At 41.9% G+C, this 18,786-nt stretch overlaps 1 protein-coding gene across 1 annotated transcript in view; it reads right to left on the minus strand.

Moving 5' to 3' along the window:
• PRLR (prolactin receptor) overlaps positions 1-18,786 on the minus strand; it is a 165,947-nt gene that overhangs the window by 58,559 nt on the left and 88,602 nt on the right. The window contains exon 2 of the mRNA XM_033179343.1: positions 3,925-3,986. The gene's annotated coding sequence lies outside the window, so the exon portion shown is untranslated. The remainder of the gene's footprint in view (positions 1-3,924; positions 3,987-18,786) is intronic.

Below are 18,786 nucleotides of genomic sequence, written 5' to 3' on the forward strand. Positions count from 1 at the left end.
ACAGAACTTGGAGGCCATCCAATGGAGGAAATGGGCTACGAAGCCGACTCCAGTAGCTCCTTTCTTTCCATTTGTTAACATAAAGAGTTTGGGTGGGGCAGATGCATGTTTGCTCAGGGCTGGGCCTGAGCTTTGGCTCCCTTCCCTTTTGGAATTTGGTTCCTTCTACTCTTCTCTATCCCTGCCCACAGAGCTGGTGATATTGGGCTGCATCTCTTTTCCAGAACTCTCTGCTGGAAGTACCAGCCTCAGTCTTGAGACACGCTGCTCAGCAGAACCTTCTATCATGATGGAAATGTCCAGTGGATTTCCTTTGTCCAGTGATAGCCACAAGTCAAATGAGGCTGGCAAACATTTGGAATGTACTCAATGTGACTGAAGCATGGAATTTTTAATGCTATTTAATTTCAATTAATTCATATTTAAATTGCTACAAGTAGCTAGTGGCTTGTGTATCAGACAGTACAGGTCTACAGCTCAATATCCCAATCGTTTCAGTCTCTCCATTGCAATCAAAATTAATTTGTCCTGTGTCCCAATCCCAAGGCTCTCTTCTTAAAGAAGCACCAGCAAGACAATCTCATAAACAAATTGCTATCCATAAATTAAGGCCTTTCTTTCTTAGGTACATGTGTAGGTTTTGAGTAATGCCACAATTTAGTCAAAGCAGAGGCTCGAATGATAGGAATTTGAGAAACTCTAACAGATAAGTGGTGGGGGAAAAGATTATGAGTATAGAGCTTTAAAAGAACTTCAAAGCACACCCTATGGGTGGACATATCCTCCCTAGCACCCTGGGCTGCTTCTAAGCTCCTCCTGGCCTCTTGCAGTCTGGACAGAGTTAAGGGCAGAATTGTGTGGATGGGAGCCTGGGAAAGGGCTGGAGGTGGGAGGGGTGGAATGGGCAGAGCCTGAAGGATGCCAAGGCTCTTGCAAAAGAATCTGGCATGCCAGGCAGAGAGACAGTTTGTTCCACTCTGGGTGGGTATGGGGCACGATGGAGTGATTGTTAGGGAGTGATGATTACCACTGGGACAGGACTGGAAAGTTAACAATTAAGTTAAAGAGACCAGACATCATATTAAAGGCTGCAAAATGGACTGTGACACTTTGGATCGAGTCTTGGACAGGAATTGCAATTTTACTCTTAATTTTTAATCCCCTCTTTCAAGGAGTTTCCCCCACTCCGAATTCTTCTATGAATATTGCTTTCTGGATGTTCTTTTTACCCTGAAACTGAGCTGTGTTTCTGTTTCTCTTGACCATGTAACTGCTTTCAAGTTCCTGCCTGTGATTTCACAGATATCCACTGGAATCAGAAGCATCTTTGTAATCCAAACAGCAGGTTGGGAAAGGGTGGAGGATAACGCAGACTGGGTGCAGGGGTCAGGGGCAGATCAATCAGAGGAATTAAAGGTCCTCGAGGTGCACTTAAAGATGAGTAGGAAGTGTGTGTACAAACCCTAGGGCTTTGGAATTTCCTTTTAGGGCCTTGGTTTGTCAATTGGTGCCACAGGTAAATCTGCTACCACCACCTTATCTACTCTATACTATTTGGTTAATTAAAAAAAAATGATTTCTGGTTAAGCCACTCTTTAGAATGGTAAGCCTTTTGCTGTAAAAAGTTGAAATTATATAAAGTGAAGCGGAGACTATGTCTCAAATCTTTTGTGCAATAATGTTGTCTATGAATACATGTCTATCAATAATGAATACACACACAAATACAAAGTAGCAGCCAAATTTTCCCAGAGCTTTGCAACACAACTCAGACTATTGGGTGCTTTCTGACTTCTTCAAACTCTTTTTTTTTTTTTTTTGAGACGGAGTCTCGCTCTGCCGCCCAGGCTAGAGTGCAGTGGCCAGATCTCGGCTCACTGCAAGCTCCACCTCCCGGGTTTACGCCATTCTCCTGCCTCAGTCTCCCGAGTAGCTGGGACTACAGGCGCCCACCACCTCGCCCGGCTAGTTTTTTGTATTTTTTTAGTAGAGACGGGGTTTCACCCTGTTAGCCAGATGGTCTCGATCTCCTGACCTCGTGATCCGCCCGTCTCGGCCTCCCAAAGTGCTGGGATTACAGGCTTGAGCCACCGCGCCCGGCCAAGCAATGCTATTTATTTTTTGAGACGGAGTCTCACTCTGTGGCCCAGGCTGGAGTGCAGTGGCCGGATCTCAGCTCACTGCAAGCTCCGTCTCCCAGGTTTACGCCATTCTCCTGCCTCAGCCTCCTGAGTAGCTGGGACTACAGGCGCCCGCCACGTCGCCCGGCTAGTTTTTTGTATTTTTTTTTTTAGTAGAGACGAGTTTTTCACCGGGTTAGCCAGGATGGTCTCGATCTCCTGACCTCGTGATCCGCCCGTCTCGGCCTCCCAAAGTGCTGGGATTACAGGCTTGAGCCACTGCGCCCGGCCAATCTCAAACTCTTAAAGGAAGGGTCCACTCAGTATTCAGCATTGCCCTGTTCTCTTTCATTTGCCTCTCCTTCCAGTAAAAGCATGAGGCATTTGACTTCAGTGGGTAGAAGCCAAGACTGGAGAAAGCAACTCAGAGAAGTCTGAATGGCTTGATTCACCCCTTCCAATACCAGAGGTTCCTGGGCAGGGCTATTATGCTATGGGGTGCTCTTGTACCCAGGGCATTTTGATGACTGATGACATTTCTTCTGCAAGTATTTATAGTTTTATTCTGAACACTGTAAATTTCAGTTGATTTCCATGAAAAACAAACCTCCCGCTGGGCTGAGAAAACTTAGAGCAGTGGTTCTTTGTAGGGACAATTTTATCCCCACCCGGAGGACATTTGGCAAAGCCTGGAAACATTATTTTATTATTACTTCTGTCGGGGGGAGTTTTGTCCTCCTTGGAACTGTCTGGAGACATCACTGGTTGTTAGAGCGGGGGTGGGTGGTGTCCTTCTGGTATTTAGTGGGAGACACCAGGAAGGCTGCTGAGCATCATATGATGCACAGAGGAGCCCCACAACCCAGAACGATCTGACCCAGAACGTCCACAGTGTTATTTGAGAAACCCTGGTCCAGAGGGCAAGTTCAAGCTCAGTTCTTGACACGAAAGCGGCATCATGGCTCTCAAGGGGCTATCATGTTTCAATGTGGGAAGACTAGTAAGTTCCCTTAGATGGCCCCAAGAAGTCTCAGGAAAATTTTGCCTAGAATTTTCTTCAACCAATAACTTCATCGTTTTCCTATCTTCCTGGCTCCTTAACTTCCTCTGAATGAGAAAGTACAGCCTCAAAGTCATACACGTCGAGCTCATCTCAGTGGGTCCAGATCCCATTTGACTGTAGTATAGATAGAGGCAAGTCGGGGGGCTTGGTTTCTCCATCTGTAAAATGGAGTCATAATACTTCATGATCTATTTGCTAGGCAGTCCTGGTAGCCTAGGGTTTCCTTGCCACTGGTAGATGAGGGAAGACCCAGAGTCTGTCACATGTGAGTCCTGCCATGAGGGCTGGGAGGAAGGAGACACAGCAGTGACATTACAGGGCCCAGAAAGCTGTGGCAAGAATTTATGTAGAGTTGCTTAGGAAAATAAAAGCAAGCATAATATTTCTCTCTCTGATTCTAAAAGTAACACAGTCATTGTCGATAATCTCTCAATTACAGAACACTACAAGGAGAAAATAAAACTCTCTTATGATTGTACCACTAGGAGAAATCAGCTATGAAAAGCTTTGGTATTTTCTTTGAGGAAAAACAGGGCAAAGGATAAACATCAGGTTTTCTGAGCTGGACAGGCTGGGGAGATTGAAACAGCCTTTGAAGACAGCAAAATGTGCCAGTGTAGACATTGACTGGTTTGAGATGATATTCTGTGAACCAAGATAGCTGAGTGCCTGCCCTGGATGAAACGGACAGTGGGGCAGATGGGTGGTGTGACTGAGGGGCATGTGAACAAGTCCCCTTACCTTTAGGATTCATGTGGAAAGCATCCTCAGTGTTCGCCTCCATGAGTAGAAGAGTTCTTCAGCTGAAAGAGGAAATGGTTCATTTTAGCTGAAAGACGAGAGAACAGGAGATTCCATTTCTGGCTCACTCTGCAGTATGTAGCATGGCTGAACACTGGCACCTCAGTGATAGGCATGAGACAGCTCTAATGTTCTAAAATTAGTTTTTTGGCAGCCTTATTTTGAAGTAATTTCAATCTTACAGAATAGTTATAAAATACTAAAAAAATATATCATATACCCTTGACCCACATAGTCAGTTGTTAGTATTTTACCACATCTGATTTATTATCTTTCTTCTCTGTACATAAAAGTTACTTCCTAATTATTTGTGACTTAGTCACAGTCATGATGCATGTTTACCACTAAATATTTCAGTGTGTTTTTCTAAGAACAAGGACAATTCTCCTACCTAAACGCAATACAATAATTAACATCAGAAAATTAACATCCATACAGTATTATTACCTAATCTATAGGCTTACTCAAATTTTGCCAGTTATCCTAGTTGGGATTAGATTTCATAAAATTTGGTCCTGGAGACCTTAAAGAAATTTATTAACAAATTGTGACATAGTTATAGATGAATTGGAATTCTAGGTTTTGTATAAGAACTTTCAGACTCTGGGGACTGACTGGTCTTGGTCTGGGAAGCATGAAGGGACAGCTGTTAGATGTATGGATCTTAGAAAAAAAATGATTTCCAGACTTGACTGCAAAATAGACCTGCATAGGTCTATGTTTTTGCTGTTGTTGTTGTTGACAGGCTGTTACTCTGTCTCTAGGCTGGAGTGCAGTGGCACAATCACAGCTTACTGCAACCTCAACCTCCCAGAGCTCACGTGATTCTCCCACTTCACCCACCCCCTGCCCCAAGTAGCTGGGATACAGGCACACGTCATTACACCTGGCCAATTTTTTGTATTTTTGGTAGAGATGGGGTTTTGCAATGTTGGCCGGGCTGGTCTCAAACTCCTGGCCTCAAGTGATCTGCCTGCCTTGGCCTCCCAAAGTGCTGGGATTACAGGTGTGAGCCACTGCGCCCAACCTACAGCTACTTTTTAAAATGGGCTTCGGTATATATGAACAGCAATTCTTAATTTAATGCCCAATTTTGTCTTGCCCATTCCAAGCAAAGGCAAATAATCTAACCAGAGTAACAGACCAAACAATGCTTTTTCTAAGTCTTCAAAATCCAGAATCTTCAGGATTATTCCTCGAGGAAGCCAGCGCTGGATATTCTCCATGCTGACTCAATGGACAGAGGAGGAGGTGACTGGCAGGAAGCTGTGGTTGGCCACTGGCAGCCTCATGCCATTGACAACCTCTCTCTTTCTCTCTCTCTCACTCACACACACACACACACACAAACACACACACACACACAATTTTCTCAACATTGCTGCTATTGGCGTGATTAATCAAGAGCCTGGAAGTCTTTACAATCAAAGGCTACCATGTGGCAAGGGCCATCTGAGCGTAAGACAGCCAGCTACGAGGCATTTGATAATAAGGGGCCTGTTGGATCCAGAGCCTGTGACACAGATGTCTGGGGCACGCTTCTTAGAAGCCACTCATTTTTCTCTGTAGGATGCAGTGACACCAAATTTTCTGTTTAAAAAAAATGTAGATTCTAAGAATTATTTTAGAACTTAAAGTTCTGTCTTTGATTAGAGTTGTCCTGCTCTGTTCAGAGCAAATCCTGTTCCATTCTGTCATCTCCCAGATAAGATCCAGACTGTTTTTACACTCTTGACAGAAACCCTGAGGGGTCAGCGAGGGAGTGGGGAACCAGGACAAGGGCTGTGCTGGCGGTGGGACATCTGTAACAGCAAACGGCAGCAGTGACGGCTTCAGGGCAGGCGGGCATAAAGCGATGGCTTCTGCAGTTCAGCAAACACTGATTGAGTGACAGGCCCTGGGCCCACTTGGTCCATTCATCTATTATTCATTCAGCATTTATGAAATGCTTGGCTCACCCCTTAGCCCTTGTCATCCTCTACCCTGGCTCCCACATCTGTTCTTTACCTGGTCTGTGCCTGGTGAGTCTGACTCCTGTGCCCTCTAGCTTCAAGTAGAGTTCTACCCACAGTGCATAGAGTGCGGAGATGGGCATGTTAGGGTATGGATTTCCCTTCCTCTCTGCCTGCCTCAGACAGTGGTGCTAGCCGTGGTTGTGTTTCTTTTACCACAAGTCCAGTTAAGTAGTCATGACTCCAGCTATTACTGGGCCCTGGCAAAATTATTCCCTCTCCATTCTTCTTCATGCAGATAGGGGGGTAACAAATTCCCTTGTTCTTCTAACCCGACCCCTGGGCGTGTAAAGGGTCTCTTTATATTCTCTTCAAAATCCTAGCTGTACATGCCAGTCTTTTTCTGTCTGACTCTAAGATGGCCCTTGAATATGTGCTAAATTGTGCCTGATTGCTCTGGACAAGCAAGAGAGATGTACAATTTTGTATATACTTCCTAATATGAGGATATACCATTATGGGGTGGGGAGACATAATTTAATAGAAGCTCCTGGGAGAAATAACTGACAGATTTCATCTTGTATATACTTGAGTATTGTGTGTCAGTCAAAGACCAACCTGATCTCTGGTCACATCATTTGAAGTATTGCATCCAGAACAGAGGAGGTGATAGTACTACTTAGTTCTGTGAATTCTACATTAGCTCCCACTTTGAGTACTATGCTCATTTCCCTGCTCCTCACTTTAGGAAAAAGCATGTTACTTATCTTCAAGTTCTGTCACATAGAGCAGAAGTTGAAAGAGTTTTTCTTCAAGAGCCAAATAGTAAATATTTTCAGCTTTGTAGGCTTAAATGTTCCGAGTACTCTGTTACTGTAGTACAAAAGCAGCCACAGACAATACGCACATGAATAAGCTTGGCTGTGTTCCAATAAAACTTTATTTATATAAATAAATGGGCTGGATCTGGCCTGCAGGCATTACTTTGCTGAACTCTGATAGAAGAGTGCAAAATGAATTTATTCTAGAGGTTCCCAGAAGGCAGAAGTTTGAGCAATGTGTAAAAATCATGGGGTGGTAGATTTGTGCTAATTTTAAGATCATTCTAGTGGTGATCACTGTTCGCAAAGCGAATCATCTGTTTCATACGTCAGTGAGTTTCTTGTCTTTATAGGGGTTCAAAGCAAAGGCTGAGTGTTTTAGAAGAATTTTCTGCAGAGCATGGAGAGTAAATTGGATGATGTGGGAGGTAACACTGCCACGCATTTCTGTATCTTCAGCATGGTACAATGCACACATAGTAAATCTCAGTTCTATGTTTCTAGAGGGAAGGGGCTGTGTTATATCCTTGCATCTCACCCACTCCTGAAAGTCTAGTATAGTGCTTTAAATATGGTGGGTGTGACTAGTACATTTTTTTTGTTCAATCTGACTCTAAATACAATCTTGCTGACGGACTAATTACACTAATTTGTCTTTAGTATAATCATCACTACCAGTCATATTAAATAATTCAATTACCTCTGATAAGCTTCAACATTTGAGGACTTTCACTGAAAATAATAGACAACATTTACTAAGTTCTTAAAATATGACAGCTATCATGCTAAGGACCTTACAGGCATTATCTTATTTAATGCTCCCCAAAATTTCTGAGGTAGGCACTATTATTACCCCTATTTTATTGATGAAGAAACTGAAATTCAGAGAAGACTCATAGCTAAGAAGTTGCATATCCAAAACTGGAACTGCGATCTCTTTGATGCCAAAGGCTGTGCTCCAACCACAATTCCATTCTGCTTCCCAGCCATTCATTTATGCTTTCATTCACTGAGTATTCAACAAATACCAATTGGTTGCCTGCTATTTGCCAAGTAGTATTTTAGGTGCTGATGACAGAGCTGTGGATGTAAACAGGTCAAGTCCATGCTCTGAAGAAACTTACATTCTGGGTGGAATAAAGTGGGGGTTGATACACAATTAACAAATGAGAAAATAATACATGGTAATTCATCACAAGACATGAGGAGATTAAAAAGACAATAAATATTTCTTGTCCACACTAGAATCACAGGTATAATCCTAATTGATGAATTTAGCAAAGAAATGGTAATCATCACAAGACGTGGAGATTAAAAAGATAATAAATATTTCTTGTCCACACCAAAACCACAGGTATAATCCTAATTGATGAATTTACTGAAGTTCTTTCTTGTTTTTTTTTCTTCAACTTTTAAGTGCTGGGGGAAATGCTTAGGGTGTGCAGTTTTGTTACACAGGTAAACATGTGCCATGGTGGTTTGCTGCACAGATCAACCCATCACCCAGGTATTAAGCCCAACATCCATTAGCTATTCTTCCCGATGCTCTTCCTCCCCACACCCTGATAGGCCACAGTGTGTATTGTTCCCTCCACCTGCTGCCCCATGTGTCCATGTGTTCTCATCATTCAGCTCCCTCTTATAAGTGAGAACATGTGGTGTTTGGTTTTCTGTTCCGGAGCTCTTTCTTGTTTACTGACATTAGCCCAAGGTTAGTCTTTTGTCCTGACAAATTGTCAGATAAATTGACATTAGCTCAACGTTAGTCTTTAGTCCTGACAAATTGTCAGATAAACTCAGATTCAGAAAGAAATCGTCAGGATTTCTGGCAATTGATAGGGATTACATATGGCAATTTATAGACATGCATGTGGAACTGTTGAATGAAAAGGAAGTTTAGTCAATAAAGCACTTGGGAATCACTCTTTTTGGGCAGACTGAACTTGAACAGAAGCAAGCACATCCACTTGAGTCAAAGGCATGGGCCTTGTTTAGGAGCAGAGGTACCAGGGTGGCTGAGAGTGGAGGAACCAAAGGGGAATTACAAAATCTTGATTGAGATTGAGATGGAGACAGAGGGAGCAAGATAAATGGGGTAAAGTCAAGTCAACTGTCAGGTCCAATAGGCAAGTGCTGACTGGGAATGGGAGACAGTGCCCAAAGGTCATGGGTGGAGTAAACACAAGCCCAGATGAGGAAGCGAAAGAATTCAATAATTTGTTTGTGTCTTGATGGGTGCCAACTACAAGGGGTGGGTGTGGGTGGCCTAGTTACAGGTGAAGGATAGGAATTGACAAATAGTAGTAATCCTTTTGCAATTCCAGAATTCCTTTCATTAGTGGATTGTAAAGTGATTTTCAGATTAGAGAATCCCGACAGCATCAGCATAATCTTACTTTTAAAAATGGCTAAAAACCAGAAAGACAACAATTAGTTAACATTTATTGGCTGCCAGATATTGTTTCTAAGCACTTTAATGCCTTATTTCATTTAATCTTCATAAGTACACTTTGAGAGCCAAGCTTATTAATAGGGAGCTAATTAAAGAATGACTAAAAACATAAGTGACATTTGGAGGGAACTTGTATAATGTCATCAATGAAAATGAGTCCTAGTCATTCATATATTGATTTGTTCACTCACATATTTATTCAGCCTATAATAATTAGGCACCTATTACATGTTGGGTGCTATTCTAGGGCCTTTGCCTGGATAATGTTATTGATTTCATTGTTTAACAGAGAGACAGTGGGGGGAGCAAGGGATTTTGAATCAGAAAATCTAGGTTCTGTTTCTAATTCTAACTGGTCTTGTGGTCCTTGGAAAAGTCAGGCTGCTTCTCTGTTTAATGTGTTCTGATGTAAAACAAGGAGCTAAGATGCTTGAGGTCTTTTAGAATTTACTGTTAAAGTATTCAATAGCTTTATAGTACATTGATGGTTATAATAAATACTCACTTATAATCTGTCATTCTACCCTCCCACCCCCATCAGGGAAATCATAGTATTTATGAGGCTTTAGAGATGGAAACTTGTCAGGGATTGGACCAAGTTCCTCTGCTCTTTTCACTGAATTTCTCTGCCTTCTACGTAGGAGTTTGTGTTTAATTTCTAAAAGAATTATAACAGAGCTGGGTGCAGATGTCAGAGGAAAAGGGAGAGATATAGATGATATAGAAGACAAGGAGAAGTTAAGACTGGGAAGGACAATGTACTAGCTCTCAAGAGCTTTGTGCCCTGTCTCTGAAATCATTGAGGGTTGCTATAATCATAAAAAAAAATGTATCCAAAGGGATAAGAAGAGAGACCTTCCAACTGGTGGAAATTACATTAAGGCAGATTTGGGTTCAGTAAAATGGTAGAGATGTTCCTCAATGGACATTCTGATTGCCCATGACTGGGCAGAGCTAAAACAAATGGGTCATGTTACAAGGCAAATAACTTTTTAATTTTAAGGCCCACCAGTCAATAGAAATGGGCCACTCTGGTAGGAAGTGAGCTCCTCTTCGTGGTGCATGCTTATGCCAAGACAACGTAAAATCCTAGAGGGGTTAGCAACTTGGATCAGGGCTACAAGACCGGGAAAGGGACTTTCAACTTCGAAATGCTATGACTGTAGGAGGCAGGAGGCTTACAATTTTATCTGTAGTCTATAACCCCTAGTTCAGAGTTTAGATATTCTTAGGGTAATCTACTGGGGAATATTGAAGTCCCTTTTGCAGGCACTGACGTCCAGGCCAAATTCCTTAATTAATTTATTTTATACAAGAAGTTTCTTGTATAAATTTTTGACAGAATACTCACCCTAACCCCTGTTTTTGGCATTTCTGACCTCTGATTCTTGACAAATAACCATGATGGGGACTTCTCCGGGAGCCAGAATTGAAATCAGAGTTGGACCAACACATTGAAATTCTAGGCCTACCAGTCAATAGATAAACAAGGTTACCTTTGAATTTGTCCATCGCCCTTATTTTCCTAAGTTTTTCATCTACTAGCTTTACCAGAGGTGTATCAGTCAATTGGTGTTGTCTGAGGATAATAACTTTGACAAGAGAAGGTGTATGGAAGTGCTTTGTAACAGTGAAACAGTCTGAAAAGTTAGAAGTTTTATTATTGTTATAACCTGCCAAGGCCACAGTACTGGTGATTAGCAGATCCATATCTAGAGCGGGTTACTTAGAATCCTTTTGGAGGTAAATAAATAGCACTACCGATAATTTAAAAAGAAGTAAAGTCCAAGTCTCCTTTATTGACCAGCAGACAATAGTAAAGTTTAGAGCTGGATTTTACAAGCATGAGAGGACCAAATCAGGATCACTTAAACATAGGCGGTTGTTCCAGTCCAGTGAGTAACTGTGGCATGAATGTGAGTCTGTAGAAATCTAGCCTTGTGACCTTGAGCAAGGCATATAAGTTCCTTGAGTCTTACTACTTCACCTGTGAAGTGGAAATACCTATCGCTACATTTAGGTACCTTTTTGGATCATTGTGAATGCACACAGTATCTAGGAAATAGCAAGTAATGAATACATGCTAACGATTATTAACAGCTAACATTGATTGCACATCTGGTATGTGCCAGGAATTATGGGAATCCTCAAAGCATTTCTAGGAAATAATTGGGACAACGATGGGTTGGACATGGGGATGAAGTGGCCACCAGCAGTGGACCTGAACGAAATGACTTTCTGCTTAGTTTAGTTCAGAGGCCATGAGTGTAAATCCATCTTTCCCTGATGGTGAGGGGCATTTACAAGCTAGGGCTACACTAATAATTTAAAGTGGACTGGGAAGCAGTGATTAAAAAATACCTCCAAGTGATGAAAAGACACTGTTTAGACTTCTAAAGGAAAAGGTTTAAAAAATAATCCCCAATTGATTGCAACATTAAGAACATTCTTAAAATGTTACCTTTGTCCTGATCTCTTAATCCCCATAAGGGGTGTTCTGTAAAGGTTCTTTAAGCATTTAAAGCCACTAATACCGTGAGTGGAAAAAGAACACACTCTTTTAATTAAAGTGGAAAATTGCTATGTTCATGTTAATTTCAACTGAGAACACCTAAAAGTACAAGAGAATACATATTTCCTGGTCTTAGTATCCAGGGCTTAGGATTATTTAAGATCAGTAGCCAAAATTGTTCCTATTTTACACTTCACAATCAGGAAGACTGTTGAGAGGGGAAAGTTAGCAGAAGATGCGTTTTAGTTTTCCAATTACGTCAGCCTGGTTGGAGAACATCTAAATGCCATTTTTCCTTGACCTTTGAACTGTCTTCTCCCTCGCTCTTAGGCAACACAGCAAATGACCCTCACAAAGCAGCAAATGAGTAGCATGTGTCAAGGCTGACACTTCTGCTTTTCAATCTAGTTGTTTGTTTCACTATCCAAAGCTGCCTTCTTCAGGAGTAGCTGCACTTGGCAGAATGAAAAACTGTGCTTCCGTTTACTCATTTTTCCCAAGGCTAATTTAAAAGTGCTGTGGGTAGGTAAGTGATGTTGATAATGGGAACATCTTAAGCTATTAAGTTGAGAACTGAAATATCAGCATGGGCACAATAGCCTCATTCTCTAGCTGATGGAAACGAGCCCATATACTGTTTTTCAGCCTGACAGGGCCATGTGTAGTTTCTTTTGGTCTCCATAAGCCAGGGGATCTGGCTCGCCAGAGCTGGGAAGATTATAGCATTGGAGCAAATAATGTGCTTTGGTTTGAGATTCTTTAAGGCCCAAATTTGCTCCAATTGCTTCATCCCAGGTTCTCACTTGCTTCCCCCTCATCGGTTTTGGTGACATTATTTTCCAAAGTAGCCCAATTGCATCAATCATTTATTTTAATGTAAAAAAATTGGAGGATTTTTTTCTTTGTGTTACTGTGTGTGAACACTGGTCCACCTGATTCATTACATATAGGCAGCATGGTTCACTGGATGTGTATAGGATTCTGAATCAGACCCAAAAGAATATAAACATGACATGTGCCACTATCTAGCCTTGTGACTTTGAGCAAGGCATTTAAGCTCCTTGAGTCTTGTTTCTTCACCTGTAAAGTGGAAATACCTATCGCTACCTTTAGGTACCTTTTTGGTTCATTGTGAATGTACACAGTATCTAGGAAATAGCAAGTCATTAATACATGCTAATGATTATTAACAGCTAACATTGATTGCACATCTGGTATGTGCCAGGAATTATGGGAATCCTCAAAACATTTCTAGGAAATAAGAATCATTATTATCTTCACTTGCTGATGAGAAAGAGATGGACTAAATACTGGCTCAATGTCTTAAAGGTAGGAGATGGCCATGCCAGGATTGTAGAGCGTTCAGTTGGCCTCTACTCCTCATGTAAGAAGAATGGCTGTGTAGGGTTTTGCCATCTGGAGTAAGAATTGCCTGAATGTGTATCCCAGGGAGGATTCTAAGACCTGCAGAACTCCTTGCTCCCAATCCCTCCTCTTTTCCATGCCTTCTCATTCGTACTTAAGCCAGAAGCTGTGAGGGGCAAATCTGATGCAAACAGACAGGACCACACAGCCAGCAGACCCCTTGCAGTCCTGCTATAACTTGGCTTCACACTCAGCTGTGAACTTGTCAGCTGAACACACAACTGCAAGTGCAGTGTTCCATGTGCATGCCATTAAGAAAACTCCAGTCATTCTAATGTTATTTTATTAGAAGGAAGGAATGGAGTCTTAAATACAGACCCACTCTATTAAAATAGTTGAAAAACATAGATGTAAATATCATGACATTATTGTGCTATCACCATTACATCATCCTGCGTAGTGTGTTGTCTTTCAACTGATGAATGGATATACAAATGTGGTATAACCCTACAGTGGAATTTTACTCAGCCATAGAAAAAAAAGAAGCACTGATACATGCTACAACACAACTAAACTTCAGAGAACAATATCGTAAGTGAAAGAAGCCAGGCACAAAAGACCCTGGATAGCATGATTCCATTTATGTGAAATGTCTAGAAAGCTAATCTATGGAAACGGAAGGTGGATGAGTGGTTGCCAGGGGCTGGGGGTCAGGGAGAAAAAGGAGTGGAGAGTGACTGCTATCATGTACTTCTTGGGGTGATGAAATGTTCTAAAATTATATTATGGTGATGGTTGCACAACTGTAAATACAGATGGTCTCCAACTTACTATAGTTTCATGATTTCTTGACTTTACGAGGGTGCAAAAGAGATAGACATTCAACCTTCTCCTTGATGGGGTTAGGTCCAGATAAACTATAAGTTGAAATTATCATAAGTTGAAAACATCCTTTTGACTTAAACAATAGTTTTAACTTTCAACTTGCAATGAGTTTGTTGGGCTCTAACCCCACTGTAAGTTGAGGAGCATCTGTATACTAAAATCCATTGAATCGTATACAGTTGTCCCTCAGTATTCATGGGGAATTGGTTCCATGTACAAATTGGTTATATGCAAATACTACAGCATCTTCTATCAAGGACTTGCGCATCTGTGGATCTAATTAATACCAAAATACCAGATCCACAGATGCACAAGTCTTTGATATAAGACATTGTAGTATTTGCACAGAACCTATTCACATCCTCCCATATACTTTAAATCATCTTTAGGTTACTTATAATACCGAATACAATGCGAATACTATGTAAACAGCACGTGAATATTTGTTACACTATATTGTTTTGCATTTTGTATTTTTTTATTGTATTATCTTTTTTTTTCCAGAATATGTTTTATCCCTGATTAGTTGAATTATAACAGAGCTGGGTGCAGATGTCAGAGGAAAAGGGAGAGATATAGATGATATAGAAGACAAGGAGAAGTTAAGACTGGGAAGGACAATGTACTAGTACTATATATCTCTGACAATTATGACCATATTCTTATGTAACCAGTGTTCTTTTAATATCCAACAGAATTACTAATTCCTTGGTATCAACTAATATGGATACAGTTATATTTTTTTGCAATTCAAAATAGGAAACACATTAGTCCTATTCAAAATAGGAAACACATTGGTGAATTACTCTAAATTGTTGAAGTTGAAGGGACCTCAGGGAAACAATTTCTGTTAGTACCTAAATTTCTCAAGGCAGAAGGCAGAAGGCTACGCGTCCTATTGTTAAATGGCATAGGACATTAGTATGTAATGAGGGACTTGGGGGATTATCCAGCTGAACTTCTCATTTGATAGATGAGGATGCTGACACCCTGTGATGGTTAATTTTGTGTCAACTTGACTGGGTTACGGGGTGCCCAGATAGCTGGTAAAACATTATTTTTGGTGTGTCTCTGAGGGTGCTTCCGGGAGAAACACCCAGTATACTTGGTATTGAATCCATAGACTGAGTAAAGAATGTCCACCCTCACCAGTGTGGGTGGGCTTTATCTAATCTACTGTGGGCCTGAACGGAACAAAAATGTGGAAGGGGTGCAAATTCTCCTTCCTTGAGCTGGGACATCCCTCTATTCCTGCCCTTGGACATCAGACCCCTTGTTCTCAGGGCTTTAGACTCTCAGACTTATACCAGGCCTCTCTCTGGTCCTCAGGCTTTGGTCGTGGAGTGGGAGTTACACCATCAGCTCTCCTGGTTCTCAGGCCTTCAGAATAAGACTGAAGTATACCACTGGCTTTCCTGGGGCTCCAGCTTGCAGACAGCACATAATAGAGGACTTCTTGCCTCCATAATCGTGTCAGCCAATTTCCATATAAATCTCCTTTCATGTATGTCCATATATATCCTATTGGTTCTGCTTCTCTGGGGAATGTTGACTAACACAGGCCCTGAAAACCCATGTAACGTGTGGTGAGTCAGAGACCAAAGCAGAATTGTAACCCACCCATTTCTGACTCCCATTCCACAGCAGACTGATTCTTTAGGAATGGAGACGCCATAGGCTTTCTTAGTAGCCAAATTTATTATTTAATTCCAAAGTTATTGTCTCTGGCTCACTATACTCCTAATTAACTGCACTTTAAGTTCACTTCCTCCATGTAAATAGAGACCAAGTAGCTTGAATATTCTTCCTTCTAACCTGTCATAGTTTTGAAAACCATCATTAAGTTGTGTTTCAGGCTTTTCCCATCAGATTAAGCAGCTTTCAATCTGATCCCTTCCTCACAGCATGTTTTCTCTCCTTGAAGGCTGTAAACAAACAAATGAAGAACCTATAGACTACCAAAGATACATCTGTTGGGAGCAAAAAAATGTCACGCTCTCATTTTTGCCAAGTGGTCATGAGAATATGCTGGCAAAACAGACCACACTCAGAAACAGGCTCTACTGAGCTACTATAGCCCGGTCTTTTCAATCATGTTTATTAAAAAATGAACAACAAATGGAAAACCAAACACTGTATGCCCTCACTCATAAGTGGGGGCTAAACTATGAGGATGCAAAGGCATAAGAATTATACAATGGACTCTGGGGACTTGGGGAGAGGTTGGGAAGGGGATGAGGGATAAAAGACTACAAATTGGGTTTAGTGTATAGTGCTTGGGTGATGAGTGCACCAGAAATCTCACAAATCACTACTAAAGAACTTACTCATGTAACCAAACACCACCTGTTCCCCAAAAACCTACCAAAAAAAAAAAAAAAAAAACACAACAAACAACAAAACCCTTCACATATAAAGAGGAAAATAAATCAGGAAGCTGAGACTGGGACTTGGGTAAGCTCTTGAAAGATTTACTGAGCCACTGAGATGTTGCTTGAGTGACTTGATAGCTCCTCTCTCCTCGGATTATCACATCAAGGTCTGGCGCTCTAAAGACCATATTGCTTTCTGCTCACTCTGGTGAATAAGGGCGGGGAGCAGGGCTGGGTGGGTGGTGGGCAGTAAATAAGTCCGAATATCTCCAGGGTCCAAAGTTGTGTCTGGATAAATTAAAACACCAAGTTACAAAGTTGAAGATTAAACTAACAACCACTCATCAGTGGATAAAAACATTGCTTGACTACAGGATGCTGAAATGCTTGTCTGCTATTTTGACTGAAGTAAGCAACTACCCGGCCGGTTGCCTTCTGGCATGAAATTAGAGCACAACCTTGACGAACTGGGATTTAATTTAGTTACCTGAAAAATAAAAGGTGTTTTTTTGTTACATTCTACTGGAGGAAAAGTAAAGTGGCAAGAAAGCAAGCAAGGATCAGGGCTTTACTAAAATCACCTCTGAGACAATGGGTCGCCAGTGATGCACATTGGAATCACCTGAGAAACTTTAAAAACTACGGCTGCCTGGCTCCCATCCCTACTCATTCTGATTTAATGGCATGGGGTGCTGCCTGAGGGTTAAAATTCTAATGTGGAACAAAGTTTGAGAACCACTGCTCTAGATATTTCCTGGTGCTGGTGTAATGCAGCCCAGTCATTTAAACCATCTATAACATCAGACTGAGGAACATTTTTTTTTCCTTTTAAATCTACTGATTGAAAGTAGAACAATCCATTCAAGACTCCATAAATAAAAATGTAATTTAATGTCATTTAGAGATTTGTGTGTTTTTTTTTTTCTTCAAGAGTTCTATCCTGTTGCTTTTGAAATGAAGACTTAGGAAACAAATACTTCTTTACCATTCAGTCCAAAAAAGAAAATAATTCTGTCCTAGGGAAATCAGCTAAGGAAAAGGCATGAGGAAGGGAAAGAGAGACAGAGAAGGAATGCAAAGAGAACCAGGGCATAAGACACAAACCAGATCTCTCAGACCTGCCTCCTGTCCCGCTCCTTGACTTCCCCAGCACACGCATGTCCCACTGTCTTGTCCTCGCAGCCTCTCCACACAGCGTGTATGTGTTGGCTTCTGGTGAGAGAGGAGGGGAGAAAAGGCAGCCAGAGGCAGACAGAGCTGCCTCACCTTTGCTGAGCCATTGGTTTTATTGATCTGTTCTTGTGTCTGCACTTCAGCCTGTTCTGTCCTGATGATGTCCACTGTTTGAGCCCTGACCCTTCTTTCTCCTCCCTCAGTTATTTTTTCCTCGTGGTTCTGCAAAATCTCTTCTTAGGCTTCTGAGGGTCTGCGTGTGCTTGCCACACCCTGGAGTTTCAGACTGACTCCAGTATCTTCCTATCTTTCCAGGTTGTGTTGTGGCTTCTCTCTCCAGAACCTAACCCTGGGGTTTTCTGACCGTCTTTGTTAGACACGGCAATCATGATGCCTGCCTCAGCCAGTGCCCGTCCTGAGGTAGCCTGCCTTGGGCAGCCATGTTTTGTTCTGGGTGACATTGACTCCCTACTGGCCTTCCTCATCCCATGGGGGTCCTGACCAGGACCCAGGGCAGCTGTAGTGTGGGAAGGCCAGGGGCCTAAGAGGTTGTCTGGTAGGAAAAGCTTTGTCCAAATAGGGAAGAGCAGGATAATCAGATTCCTTACCTTGGGAATTTGAACTGGGAAACATGGCCACGATAAGAAAGCAGCAATGTGAGAAACAGCTGAGAAGTTATGAAGTAGAAAAATGGCAGTGTGGCAAATGGAAGTGATGAATGAGCAGAAAATGTGAGGTAGGGAAATCATACACAGAATGAACATAGAATACAACCTTAGAGAATCTGATGAAAGCTCCCTTCCCCAAGAGGCAGAATAAATACATACATAATAAGAGAATTGTGCAAGCTTTTGGGAGTTTGTGGACTCTCTGCAGCCCATGTAGGAACCCGCATAGGGTTCACAAAAGCCAGTTGAATTTCTTAGGTACAAGGTAAAACCTTAGTTGGTGAAGGGAAGAAAGATGAGCAGCTTGGGAGGACGATCTCTAGAGGAGGCTTCCTCAGCCTCAGCACTGCTGACATTTCAGGCTGGATAATATTTTGTTGTAGGGGCTGTCCTTGAGTTGTAGGGTGCCTAGCAGCATCCATGGAGTCTACTCATCAGATGCCAGTAGCAGCTCCCCAGTCATGACAATGAAAAGTGTCTCCAGACATTGCCAAATTCCCCTGGGAGGCAAAATTGCCCAGGAGAGAATCACTGGTCTAGAAGTTGACTGAGTCATGCATGGGAGAGGCAGCATCAGGGTGAAGACTCATCCACTGCAGCTG

This window comes from Trachypithecus francoisi, unplaced genomic scaffold (assembly GCF_009764315.1).
Source record: "Trachypithecus francoisi isolate TF-2019V2 unplaced genomic scaffold, Tfra_2.0 Lachesis_group2, whole genome shotgun sequence".
Taxonomy (NCBI): domain Eukaryota; kingdom Metazoa; phylum Chordata; class Mammalia; order Primates; family Cercopithecidae; genus Trachypithecus; species Trachypithecus francoisi.